We start from the raw sequence: 15,199 nt of genomic DNA, 5'->3' as shown, positions 1-15,199 counted from the left end.
GGTGAAATCATTACACACGGAAGAGGTAGAAAAGAAACAGAAACTTTAATAGACCACTAATAATACAATAACTGATATAGTATTAGACATAATTCCTATGGAGATATTATAATGAAGAGAAAATAGACTGTGAGTGAGCAGTTACCACTTCCCCATCATTGCTTCTTTGAGGAAAATAATTGAAACAGGGAAGCCATGAAGTAAATTCTCTCAAAATGTCTTAAAGATGAAAAGAGGGATGAATTGGGAGACAAGTGTGTCTGATGATGTTCTGTTAATGTCATGGAGAGAAGAGATTCCTGGTGGAGACTGAATGTAATACATAGCTGTTAGGTCACTCACTTATACTGCATTGAATCAATAGTACAGCAGGAGAGAGAAACCTGAGTCATAATTTCTCCCTAAAAGTCCCTACATCTCTGAAAAAAGAAAATAACAGAAAGAAAAGAGTAAAAAATCAATTGAATGTGCGGTTGGTGTTGAGAGGGTGGATGACTGAGTTGAAATGCTGAAGCCAAAATGCCCATTGTTTTGACAGATGAATCAGAAAAGTCAAATTTAGAGAAGCTTTTCTTTTCTGAGACAAAGCTTCCTTTTCTCACTCTGCCAAACACACGCTTGTCAAGATGACAATATTTCCTGGAGTTTCTTCAACTCCAGTGATGTCAAACTTAATGCACAAGACAATGTCAAAAAGGAAAGTGGGATGTTGTTTCAGCAAAGGAGCCTTTGACTGCAAGAGCCGTTAGTTATGGTCATCAAACTGACTAATTCTGCTAAGATGTGTGTCTAAAGGACATAAAGCAACAACAGATTTTTAATGACTGAGATGACAAAATTAAGACTGACTTTGTGTCACTGTGCAAAAAGGCATTAACTGCAGTCACATCAAAGACTAAAACTCAACAACTCTAAATCAAAAACACAAACAAATTTTTAAAAATCTCAATTTTTCAAAAAATAAAAGAGCATTTCACAAAGTAAATCAACATCAATGGGAAAAACAATACTTTCCTAAAATACAACACAACTGTTATCAGGAAAACACATTTTATAAAACGCAGCTGCTTCCTACAAAACACATACATGACACTGAAAACATGTTTCAGAAAACACAACAAAACACCACAAACAGAAAGAGAAATAAGAAAAAAAAACTAAGTTACAGAACACAAAATAAAACTAGATTTCTGAAAACCCAACATTTCAGAAATTTTTGGCAGCACAATAAACATTTTAAGAAAATCAACCTGATCTCACTCCTAACTTCACATACTGACACCTAAACAGGAGCCCTGTGTATCTATTTTGAAGTTAGAGACGTGTAGGTGTATTTAACATAGGTAGTGTTGTATTATAACAGTTTTAGGATGAAAACCATGGCAACTTAAAGGGTGACAGCCAAGTTCACTGTAATATAATGTATTTTATTGTGTATATTTTAAGGAATTACTATTGTGTTTTCTTAACTTTTGCAAAAAAAACAAAAAAAAAAAACAAAACAAAACAAAACAAAAAAAACAGCAGTACCAAGGCTGGACTCGTACACTATTTCTTTGGTTTCCAGTCTTTATTTTTCTTTAAAAAAAAATAAAAATACAATAAAAAACAGGTGGTTAGACGTGTTCCTCGTGGTTGGCGAACTGACTGGACGGGCACTTGGACATGAGAATGTGGTGCAGAAAATGGTACTTCTTTTTAGGAGAAATTATTTCAGACATTGTGATTAACAAAATAAATAAAAAAAACAGCATCTCAGAAAACACATTTCATAAAACAAGATGACTTTATTTACTATCAAGCACTACTATTAACTGGACACTTAGTTATGTGCTTTGTACCATTTCACACTCATCATTGTGATTTTTGCAAATTGGTCCTCCCTTCATACTTGCAGCTCCGTCACAGCTTTCACTTGGTCTATGAGACAGTCCCGTCATCTCTTCTTCACCTTGCCCACAGTACATATCACACTAGGTTAAATGAATATATCATATTTGTTATTCCCAACACCTCTACTATTTTGAGCTACAAATCCTTTCAAATGACTGGAACAATTTACAAAATACCCTCAGACTCACAACTTTGACATTTCTTACTATTTTCTAGCTTAAACTACAACAGATTATAACATTTTGTTGCTCTAAAAATCATCCTGGAATATAGAGTACTTTCATGCATACATACATGTGTGCATGCAATAAAATAACAGTTGCTAGAGTCTAAAAAGGAGCAGGACGAAGTAAAAAAATGCATTCATTCCTGCCTCTCCTAAATGATCAGAATTTATCTTCCTTATGTTTGTCTCATTAATCCCTTGATTGTCAGTTTTCAGTTGTTTTTGATTTATTTATTTTTTTAGAAAAAAATAAATATATACAGAAAAAATAAATATAAACATGCATGCATACATCGTCATGTACACATCTGCATATATACATACACATGTATACTTACACAATGCAAAATAACCGAGCTTCTCACCTCCAACCCGCACTGGAAACGATTCTGATTTACTGCCAGCGATGTGGACCAAGCTCTGACACCGGTCGTACAGGGACTAGACAGCTGGTACAAGAGGGTCCAGCACTCCATACCCCTGGAGTACCCCCAACAGGAGTTCACAGGGTAGACGGTCCCTCCAGGACCCTGAAGAGAGTGTAGAGATGGTTCACTTTTCCACGACTGGGATGAAAACCACCCTGCTCCTCCTTAATCTGAGATTCGACTATCTCCTCTCCAGCACCCCTGAATAGACCTTACCAGGGAGGCTGAGGAATGTGATCCCCCTGTAGTTGGAGCACACCCTTTTTGAAGTGGGAGACCACCAACCCAGTCTGCCAGTCCTGGGGAACTGTCCCCGATGTCCATGCGATGCTGCAGAGGCATGTCAGCCAAGACAGCCTTACAGCATCCAGAGCCTTGAGGAACTCTGGGTGGACCTCATCCACCCCAGGGCCCTGCAACTGAGAAGCTTTTTAACCACTTCAGTGATCTCAGCACCAGAGATGGGAGATCCAACACCAGGGTCCCCAGACTCTGCTTCCTCATTGGAAGATGTGTTGGTGGGATTGAGAAGGTCTTCATAGTATTCCCTCCACCACCTCACAACGTCCCGGGTCGAGGTCAGCATCCCCCCATCCCCACTGTACACAGTGTTGATGAAGCACTGCTTTTCCCTCCTGAGCCGCAGGATGGTGGACCAGAATCTCAAAGCCGTCTGGCCTCTCCGAACTCCTCCCATGCCTGAGTTTTTGCCTTAGCAACCGCCGAAGCTACGTTCCGCTTAGCCTGTCGATACCCATCAGCTGCCTCTGGGGTCCCACAGGCCAAAAAGGCCCGATAGGACTCCTTCTTCAGCTTGACGGCATCCCTTACTGCCAGTGTCCACCAACAAGTTTGGGGGTTACTGCCAGACGACCTTGCGGCTGGTCGCCTGAACAATAGATGCACGGAACACAGCCCACTCGGACTCAATGTCCCCCCACCTCACCTGGGACATGGTTGAAGCTCTGCCATAAATGGGAATTGAAGCTCTTTCTGACAGGGAACTCCGCCAGACATTCCCAGCAGCCCCTCACAGCACACTTGGGTCTGCCAGGCCTGACCGGCATCCTCCCCCACCATCTGAGCCAACTCACCACCAGGTGGTGATCACCTGACAGCTCCGCTCCTCTCTTCACCTGAGTGTCCAAGACATGCGGCCACAAGTTTGACGATACGACTACAAAGTCGATCATCGAACTGTGGCCTAGAGTGTCCTGGTGCCAAATGCACACATGGACACTCTTATGCCTGAACAAGGTTCATTGCCCACATGGGCATTGAAGTCCCCCAGCAGAACAAGGGAGTCCCCAGAAGGAATGCTCTCCAACAAGGAAAACTCTCAGTACTGACACTTAGCTATCAGTTTATTTACCAATGTCTTAAGTCATTAAAACAAAAATATTAATTTTATTAGCAGTTTAATTATTTAATGTCACTGTTGTTATTGTCCTCACTTTTTTGGGACTAGAAATGTCCCATTGCATCATATAAAACCCATATTTTTTAATATCATCACTATTAAAAATATAATTGTTCATTCTGCGATGTTAGAGTTTCATTTTCTAGCTCAATAGTCAAATTTGATTCTTGCTGTTTGCAGTCAGCTGCATTACAGGCCTGTGCGTATGATCGCCATGTTGGTTAAAAATTAGATTAGAATTAAACCAGTCATGAGGTTTAGCTATAAGCTTCAACATTGAAGGCTCTATTCCATCTTTTCTTTTTAAACAGGGACTGTTATGTACAACCTAATTCCAAAAAAGTGTAGAAAGCTGTGTAAAATGTAAATAAAAACACAATGTAATGACTTTCAAATCCTATAAACCATATTTCATTCCCAATAGAACATAAAGAACATACCAGATGTTGAAACTGAAACCATTTATTATTTCCTGAAAATATTAGCTCATTTTGAATTTGATGGAAGCAAGACTTCTAAAAAGTTGAATCAGAAGCAACAAAAGAATGGAAAATTGGCAAAACAACATGAGGAGCATTTGTTAACTAATTAGGTTAACTGGCAGATCAGTAACATGACTGAGAATAAAAGGAGCATTTAGGAGAGGTAGTCTCCGATGTAAATATGGATGTTCACCACTTAAAGACAAAATATCGTCTCTTGTGTGATGTATGTATGCTGTTAAGAGTCCTCAAATCCTTCATTTACCTGTGAGCTTACCTGTTGTCTGGTCCATGCATATCGGTCCAGTCTTGCACACATTTAATGACTGGCATACACAGGATCCTTTTTGAACATGAAAATGTTCACATCTGTGAGGTTGAAATGAACAAATCTGTGTGAAATATTATTGTTTGTAAAGTTTATCATTTGTGTAAATCTGTGTGTAAATTGCTTGATTTTTGTATGTCCATGTGAACACACTTGGAAGTACAAGTAGCTGGTTCACACAGTTTACAAATAATGTATTACATACATACAACAATGCTGAGTCGATTTCTCTCCATAGACTTGTGACTGCCAGCACTGCACTGGGCATGAAGTTTCCTCTGAGCTTTGTGTTCATTGCTGCTGTCTGCAGTGTGATATTAATGTCGACCACTAGGGAGAGACAAACTCCACCTTGACTGTTGGTCAAGTCACCAAATAACTTGCAAACGTAAATAGTTACTCGACTGTAAAGGTTTTACCGTTTCAATTGGTGGATTTTTTTCTTGAAATACTTATATTAGTACTTGCAAATCATATGTGATGACAGCACAGTGTTGGACTTTCTATTTTTTTTTCTTTCCTTTCCTTTCCTTTTTTTTTTTTTTTTTTTTTTGCTATGAACTCTTATCTCTATAAAAGAAGTAAAGAAAACAAACAAAACATAACATAAAGAACATAGCTCTTCCCACTAGTGGAGGAATTGATGTAACAACCATGGCATGGAAGTATGAAGGCGTTTAAAACGGACGTCACTAACTATGTATGTAAAGGAGGATAAATGGGTTTTTAATCACAGAAGTGGGAGAGACAACCACAATTATATTACCAGCCACCAAATCAGATTCCAGATCAAAGCAGTGCAAGAGAACAGAACAAATCCCATAATAAAACCTTGTACCAACTATCAAGAATGATGGCTCTTAAAGCTGTTCTGTCTAGCAGAATAGTCACAGGACAAGGACACCATCCCTTTCATAAAAAGAAAGAGAATCAAAATCAGAGTCTGCTGTTTCCACCTCTATTAGGGGGATGGACAAAGATGCATTTTTAACCAGCATAAAACACCAGTTTATAATGGGGAAATTTCTGATGACAAGCCCAATGTACCAACTTTTATGTCCGGAGATCCTGAATTCAACTCAGGTGTAAGAGTTGAATCTAAATCAAGTAGAAACAGCCACATAGGACCTCTGTTTCCTAAAATATTGTTTTAAAGACTGTAAACAGCTGCTGTATTGAAAACTGATTTTAATAGTTTTCTCACAAGCAACATAAACAGACCCTTAAAATTTTTTTCCCAAATCAATTTGAATATTTGATGCACTCAAAGCTGCCTAACCATGGTCCAAATGTTCTTTTCTTTTATGAGAGAGATTCAGAGCAGATTTGATTTTGTTTTCTCGTCTTCAGTGTCATATATCTTATGACCTCTATATATATATATATATATATCTTGCAGCTCTTGATGTTTGTGGCTAATTTAAAAAAAAATTCTCATATTCTCTGAAATGTTGATGGATGATACAGTTTAGCTGAGAGGTGTCAGAATACCAGAGATGTTTAAAATTCTGTGGGCCAGTTATTCCCCCACTTTTTCATGGAGGGTTTTTAGGATAAAATCCATAATAACGGAACTATTTTTGACTTGAGTCTGGATATTTAAACATACAAGGAATAATCTTGTCAGGTCTGTGTAAGGATGGGCTGTTGTATGTTTGTATAGCTAACAAGAGCTTGGACTTCATGTCCTTTTCTCTGAGCAGTTTAATGTGTTCTGTATTTTGGGTGGAAGAAGAATAATTGTTCTTTTATCTCTTTGCAAGTTTTAGTGTGGACTTATCAAAAATGATCATCTCATCATTTTTTATTGATGCAAAAGCACGTGCATATTGTCCATGCTTATGCTTTATCCATGTCATTAATAAAGTTGTCCCATTTGTTTTTCAGAGCTCGAGCTTGTCGTGTGGAGATGGTTTATGATCTTGCCTAAAGAAAAAACAAAGTTAAACTTTCTAAAAATGTGAGAAAAAAGTTGTATTATATATATATATCGCAGCTTTAAAACAAAAACTATATGGTTTTTGTTTTAAAGCTGCTGATTTATGGTTTCAGTAGATACACAGAGGTGATGTTCAGTGATAAGCTTTAAACCTACTATCCTGTTTGACTGGCTTGTGTTCTTGTGTGTATTTTGATTACATTAAAATAAAAGATATTTCTAATTCTTATCCCTCACCAGAAATGCATTTGCTCTGAATTTGAAGAGAGGAGAAATTTAAACAACTCTATGCTTTTATAATACCAGCATTAAAAAGGGAGACTGGGTTACAAAGATTAATTTATAGTCTAATTCTGCAAACAAGGGGGTGCAAACAGACCTATAGTTTAATACATCTATGCCTCTCTCAGATAAAAATGGACTGATACATATAAGGAAAAATACACTAAGTTAAACAGGAAAAACTCCATGTATTTAAGCCCTGAAAATGAATAAGGCAAGCAAGCTCATTCTCTACAGACGAGTTACTTACATGTTTATTCGTTATTTAGCAACTTGACCAAGAGTTGATGTGGAGTTTGTCTCCCCCTACTACATAATATTAGTATCACACTGCAGAGAGCCATAGTGAACGCAGACAGTCTCAGGTATTATTGCAATGGTTCCCAACCTGGGGTCCGGGCCCCTCCAAGGGTGTCCTCCAAAGATCCTTGTCCTTGAGGCTTTAAACATTCAGAGACATTGTATTTGATGTTCACACAAGCTTATAGAGTTTCCTGGAGCTGTTGACAGAGCAGCACTAACAACTTAGACCAGGGGTGCCCAAGTTCGGTACTCGAGATCTACCATCCTGCAACTTTTAAATGCAACCCTTTTCCAACACACTTCGCAATCCCACAACTTAGTGAAACAATCACCCTGTTCACCATAAACTTTGTTTCCACTTTGCCTTGTAACCATTGTACTTTAAGAAGCTGTACAAACAATACAATACAGTCAACAAAATCAAATTATGCTGTTCTAAAATACTTGTCCAAAACATCATAGAGAGTAAATTTGATTTTATTCAGTAAATTACTGATCTCATTGTAATTGCTTGGATGATGAAATTCTTTGTCCACTAGATGGCTTCATAGAGCCAACAAATCATCAAGAAGCTACGCTCTAGAACAGGGGTAGGCAGGTTGGTTCCAAGAGAGCCACAATCCAGGAGGTTTTCCAAATTTCCCTGCTCCAGCACACCTGACTTAAATTAATGAGTCATTGTACAGGTCCTTATAGGCTGTTGGATTCATTTAATTTGAGTCAGGTCAATCTAATCTTCTGATCTCCTATGGGGATGTTACATGTGTTTACTTGTTTGAGATAACATTCCTAATAACTCAGGGTTGTGTTGTATAAAAAGAGAGTAGTTTTTTAGAACATATAACACACTCTCACTGTTTAGATTGTTAAAGCAACTTTGCTTTTGGTAAAGTGTTAAACCAGTTTACTTAGCTTACTTAGCCTTATTTCTTTTTGCCAAACAATTTAGGGCAGATCTGGTCTATATACAAGAATCTCACTCGGTTTCTAACAATGCTAATTACTGGAAATCTCAGTGGGGTAACTCTGTATGGTTATCTCATGGCACAGAACACTCAGCAGGGGTCGCTACGTTAAAGAACAGGTTTAATGGTAATGTTTTATTTACTGAGTGTGACTCAAATGGTCATTTTGTTGGTCAAGTAATTCAATATAATGACAGAGTGTTTATTACAACAATGTTTATGGATACAATACAAAACAGGAAAATGACAATCTTGTTATATCTATTGAGAATTTATTAATTAGCTGGTTAACTAAATTTCCAAACGCCACATTATTGTTGGGAGGTGACTTCAATATTGTTCCAAATAATACTATTGATAAATGGCCTCCTGGTTGGTGTAATAGAACAAATGTTAACCTTGCTGCATTTATGGACAAATTTAACCTTGAAGATATCTGGAGGGTAAAATACCCCGACAATAGAACATTTACCTGGAGTAATAAAACAGGGTCTAGTCAGTCAAGAATTGATTATTGGTTGATTTCCAAAGGTTTCAACAAAAATAATATTGAAGTAAATATATCCCCCACCCCTCTTACAGATCATAAGGCTATATATATAAAGCTAAACTTATCCACGCCTCAAATAAGTCTCACTCGCTCAGTTTATTGGAAACTTAACAACTCTTTACTATCAATTGAGAATGTCAAAAAAGAGGTGGTCAACCTTGTAGCTTATTTCTGGAATAAAGCCAAAAAAGAAAAGGAATTTTGTTCTAACTGGGAATTGTTGAAATTTGAGCTTGGACAATTCTTTAGAAAATTCAGTAGTGACTTAGCCAAATCCAGAAGAGCCAAAGAATTACATGTTATATCAAGGATCACCTGTTTATCCTCTAAACCACCAGATGCTCTATTCGAGGAAGAGAGGTTAGAACTCTCTAACTTGCAAATTGAATTAGATGATCTATATAGTCAAAAGGCCAAAGGTGCGTTTGTCAGGTCCAGGGCCAGATGGCTTGAAGAAGGAGAGCAAAAATCTCACTACTTTTTTAGTTTGGAAAAACATTGCTCAAATATTAATAATATTAATAAACTAAATGTTGATGGGGTGCTTACAGAGGACCACAACCTAATATCTAACTACTGCAGTCGCTTCTATTCAAAACTTTACAGTTCCAGATCTTGTCAGGCATCAGCCGAGGCTTTTTTAGAGGCACTAACAAGTTAAACTATCACTGAAAATGAAATGACACTGTGTGATAATCCTATTACACTCAAGGAGGTTAATGATGCAATTAATTTATTAAAAAATAACAAGTCACCTGGTACGGATGGTTTGGTTTCAGAATTTCACAAACTTTTTGCAGCTGAATTAGCTCCATTTCTACTTGAAGTCTTTCTAGAAAGTATTAATAAGGAACAACTTCCCACAACCATGACACAAGGCTTGACAACTTTAATACCCAAATCCAACAAAGACACTTCCTTTATTGATAACTGCCGTCTACTTAATAACAATTATAAGATATGTGCTATAGTTTTTGCCAGAAGGCTGAAAATGCTACTGGACTCAATTATTGAAGAAACTCAGTCTGGTTTTATGTCTAAAAGACATATAACGAACAATATTAGGTTAATTATGGACATCCTGGATTACTCAGAAAAGTTAAATCTTGATGGCTTTATTTTGTTCCTAGACTTCTATAAGGCCTTTGATACAATGGAGCACCACTTCATCCTACAATCGTTAAAGAAATTTGGCTTCGGTAACTATTTCTCTTCTGCTATTAAAACCCTATATCCTAACAGTAATGGTTCTATCAAACTACCAGGTTGCACATCCCCAAGATTTATTCTGTCCCGGGGTATTAGACAGGGTTGTCCTGCCTCTCCGTACCTGTTTTTGATTGTGGCTCAACTTTTGGCGTATCATATTAAAATGAGTGCTGTGGAAGGCATCTCTGTTCTTGGTAAAGAACTAATCATAACACAGCTGGCAGATGACACCACACTATTTTTGAAAAATGAAATTCAAATTCCTCTGGCAATCAGTGTTATTCAAGAATTTTCTGTGGCCTCTGGCTTGAGTCTAAATATCAAAAAATGCAAGCTTATAGCTATTAAAGATTGCACAAAATCGGCACTATGTAACATCCCAATTAAAGATGAGGTACATTACTTAGGAATACTAATAACAAAGGACCAAAACAGAAGAAGTAATACCCATGCAAAGTACCCATAATGTACATATATATAATAATGTTTGCTTTTATATAAACTGCCATTGTGTGTTCACCGTAGGTCACTGTGGGATCAAACCACCGAGCCAGCAGTGGCACTGAGGCATTTACCACCTGCGGGCTACGACGCTGCTGTGGAGAAGAGGAGGCAGCAAGAGAGAAATGTTTTAAAAAAGTATATTAACGGAGCGGCGCTGCTATAAGGCAGCATGTAGGAGGGTCATATACCTTAAAATAAATAAGCATACGTTCTAACTCATGTGCAGCCCGAGGAGGATCGTGCGCTAGATGCGACAAAGTTTACAGGTGGGGTTAAGTAAGGAGTTAACAAAGTAAAATCAAGAGTTGGAAAGGCGACATGCTGTTACTGTGCTCCTTGAGAGGGGGTGCTATTCACAGCAGGGGTGCTTATTTCGGCACGACACCAGCAACACCGACAGTAAAAAAAAAAAGAAAAAAAGAAAGAAAAAACTCTGTTGTTTTCTAGCCGGTACACACTTAATTAACCCCTAAGTCCATGAATATCAAATGTTACCGAATTTAAATGTCACCCTTTAACAAATGTACTTGGTTTTGTAACGTTTATACTAGTGTAGTTAAAAAAGCGTACTTTTTTTAAAAATAAAACTTCATTTAAACTTAATACGACTTTTTTTTTTATACGACTCTTCTGAGGTTGCTGATTCGCCACCGTCCTGTGCGCAATCAATTGTGGGAGAAAAGAGGCCGTGAAGGATGCGTCACCAGCAGCCTTCGTTTGAGGCCAAACGAAGTGCGAAAAGAAGGGTGGATTCGGAGGGTCCTTAAAATTCTGTGAATTGGGACAGTACTTCGCGCACCGCAAGGACGTATGTGGCCGACGAATCCGCACTTCGAGGTGTGCAGACCCTGGAGGGGCAGGTCCAAGATGGCGTTGTGAACGGTCACGTTTTTGAGAGCAGCTTTCAAATAGAACTTTTATATTCGCAGCCGGCTTATGAATGCCTTTAAATACACTCTTTCAAGCATGGTAACACATTCTCTCAGTCTAAACCAACTCAAAGAATACCTCTTAAAGGAAATGTCGAACTCAAAAAGGAAAATCGCTGGGAAGTCGGATAAAACGGGAGTCGATGCTAGCAACGTTAACGCCCTCATTGACAACTGCCACGACTACACTGCTAGCATGGAGACCCCAAGATTTTCAGTGATGGACGAAAAAGATATCCCCTCCCTGCCCGCTACCCCAGAGAAACCCCCTTCTAAGAAAGGTAAAAATGAGGCAGCTAGCACAGACATTGTTGCTACATTGTTGAAGCTTATTAATACCTGGTCAGATGAGCTAAAATCCCTGATTCAAGATAACACGACACAGATTGCATCTCTAGAAGTACATGTGGAAATTCTCTGCAACCAAATGAGTGAAGTGAAGGGGGAAGTTTCTCAGCTCGTACTCACTCTGGATGCGGAGAAGAAACACATAAGTGTGTTGGAGTCACTTATTACTGATATGGAAAGATACTCCCGGCGATGGAACCTGAAGCTACACGGTATACCAGAGCGCATAGAAGAGAAGAATATACGTAAGGAAGTGATTCGAAACTGCCAAACTCTGTTACCTTCAGAAAAAGGAAAACTCCCGGATCTTGTTGATACTGTGCATCGCGTTTAGTGAAAAGACCCAATGGTACCAGAAGCATCATAATACAATTTTCCTCCCGCGTGTGCAGAGCAGCAATTTGGGCCGCAGCCAAAAATTCTTCCTACCTGCGAGACAACAGCCTCTGTTTTACAGAGGATCTCTGCAAAGCTGACAGAGAAACCAGAATGAAGCTTTGGCCTCTGGTGGCTGAGGCCCGAAAAGCTGGTAAAGCAGCTTATAATGTGGGCGGTCATGCCTTTATTGAAAAAAAGGAAATTCCTCTTCCAGACTGAGGTGAAACATATTATTTGCTTCTAACTCTGATATCCACTGTTATAGGAAATTAATATGCAATCTGTTAAGAGCTAACTTAGTTTAATATAAGCCACCTGTAAATTTTGGCTTTCTACTTCTATGCTGCTCTCACATCACTGTGCAGTTCTTATAGTCAAAGCTGTTTAGCTGACTCAGTCTATTGCTCTGTATTATTATGTCTTTATCTGTTATCTCACTCAACGCAAGGGGTTTAAGAGATCACTTAAAACGTAAGGCTTTAATTTTAATTGGCCAAGCAATGCAAAACTGACTTGTGTTTTTTTCAGGAAACTCACTCTATTACGAATGATGTTCATTTTTGGAGGTCTCAATGGGGAAGTGAAGGGTATTTTTCACATGCTTCACAGCGTTCAGCTGGGGTTTGCACTTTCAAAAACACTTTCTCAGGTACTGTACTTCATACAGAATGCGACAGGAATGGTCACTATGTTTTTCAAGTTTTGGATGTTCATAATATCAGTTTCATAATTGTTAACCTTTATGGCTACAACACGATACATGATAACAACAGTTTGCTAAATGAGGTAGAAAACAGAATTCTTTATTGGCTTCCCAAATTCCCTCATGCTTATTTGGTTATTGGAGGTGATTTTAACATTACTCTAGACAACGCAATAGATAGATGGCCAGCAACGACGCAAACTATTACCAATGCACAACTAAAATTATTAATGCAAAAATTCGGCCTAATTGATATCTGGAGAGAAAAGTACCCCTCTTTAAAAAGCTTCACTTGGAGCAACAAAGCAAAGTCTAGACAATCTAGAATTGATTTTTGGCTAATATCAAACAATTAAAAAAATTAATCAAATGCTGAAATCATTCCCACACCCCTAACGGACCACAAAGCAATTAAATTGAATATCATATTGATACCGTCATCTAGCTGTTTGCATACTTCGTACTGGAAACTTAATAGCTCTGTCTTACGTCATATTGTCAGACTCAAAACCATAGAACTACTACAAACTTTTTGGAACAGGGCCAAAGCTGAGGAAGATTACGGCAGAAAATGGGAACTTTTTAAATTTGAAATAAGTAAATTTCTAAGGAGACACTGCAGTGATCTAGCTAAACAAAATCGATCAGCGGAAGAAAATGTGGCAGCCAGGATATCTTCTCTGTCCTCCATCCCTCCTAATGCATTGACACCAAGAGAGAAGGAAGAGCTACTTGAGCTCGAGACTAAGTTAGACAAACTCTATCAATTTAAAGCTAAAGGGGCTTATATCAGATCCAGAAGGCAATGGCTAGAGGAAGGCGAGCAAAATTCTGCATACTTTTTCAGGTCAGAAAAATCTCAATCTAAGAATAACACAATTCACCAATTCCAAACAGATAATGGCGTGAGTAGCGATGCAGCCTGTATAGCTAATTTTTGCTCCAACTTTTATAAAAAACTCTATAGTTCTAAATATTGTGAGAATACAACTGCTGCCTTTTAGACTCGATAAAAAATATTAAGCAAATTAGCCCTGAAGACCAAGAATTCTGTGATCTCTTTAAAGAAAGTTCTAGATTCAATTGATGGCTTAAAAAATAACAAAACACCTGGAACAGATGGTCTGCTGTCAGAGTTCTACAAAACATTCTCCAAAGACATGGCTCCCTTACTACTGGCGAGCTATAATGAAAGTATTATCCAAGGCATCCTCCCACCCACAATGACTCAAGGGCTGAAAACACTCATCCCCAAGCCAAAGAAGGACCTAGTACTTATTGATAATTAGCACCCAATCAGTCTTCTAAATAATGATTACAAAATATTGGCCTCTATTTTTGCGAAGCGCTTAAAACTGGTTCTGGATAATGTTATCGATGAAACACAGTCAGGATTTTTAAGGAACAGACACATCTCCAATAATATCAGACTTGTGCTTGACATGCTAGATTATCCAGAACTAATTAATGATGAAAGCTTAATTCTGTTTCTAGACTTTTACAAAGCTTTCGACTCAATTGAGCACGAGTTCATCTATAAAACAATTGATATGTTTGGATTTGGTAACCTTTTTTGTAATACCATTAAAACTTTATACAACAACGGGAATTGCACAATTAAATTAAAAATGGAACTTCCCCAAGGTTTAATCTAAAATGCGGAATAAGACAAGGTTGCCCTATTTCACCCTATTTATTTTTGCTCTCCACTCAAGTATTAGCTAACCATATCAAAAACAGTCAACTGAAGGGTATATCAATCTTGGACAGAGAAATTATCATTAGTCAACTGGCTGATGATACAACAATTTTTTTAAAGAATTCCTCACAAATCCCTCTGGCACTCGAAATCATTAAGACGTTCTCTAAAGCTTCAGGCCTCTATTTAAATCTGAATAAATGCGAATTAATGGCCATTAAGAACCGCAAACTACCATTTATTTGTAATATCCCTGTCAAAGACACTGTTACATATTTAGGAATAATTATAAATAAAAATCAAAATATTAGATGTGACTACAATTTCAACCCAATTCTGGAAAAAACTAAGACAAAACTTACTTCTTGGCTTCAAAGAGACTTGTCCCTTCGGGGCAGAACATTGCTCTCTAAAGCAGAGGGAATATCTAGAATTACTTATGCAGCCACTTCATTAGAGGTTGATAAAAAAAACTTGTAGAAACATTGATCAGCTGCTATGCAACTTTGTTTGGAAGAATAAAACCCATTACATTAAAAAGTCTGTCTTAATGAACAACTATAATAAAGGTGGTCTTAATTTTCTTGACTTTACCACTATCAACAACACAATC

This window comes from Melanotaenia boesemani, chromosome 7, assembly GCF_017639745.1.
Source record: "Melanotaenia boesemani isolate fMelBoe1 chromosome 7, fMelBoe1.pri, whole genome shotgun sequence".
NCBI lineage: Eukaryota > Metazoa > Chordata > Actinopteri > Atheriniformes > Melanotaeniidae > Melanotaenia > Melanotaenia boesemani.
Note: the sequence above shows the minus strand (reverse complement) of the source record.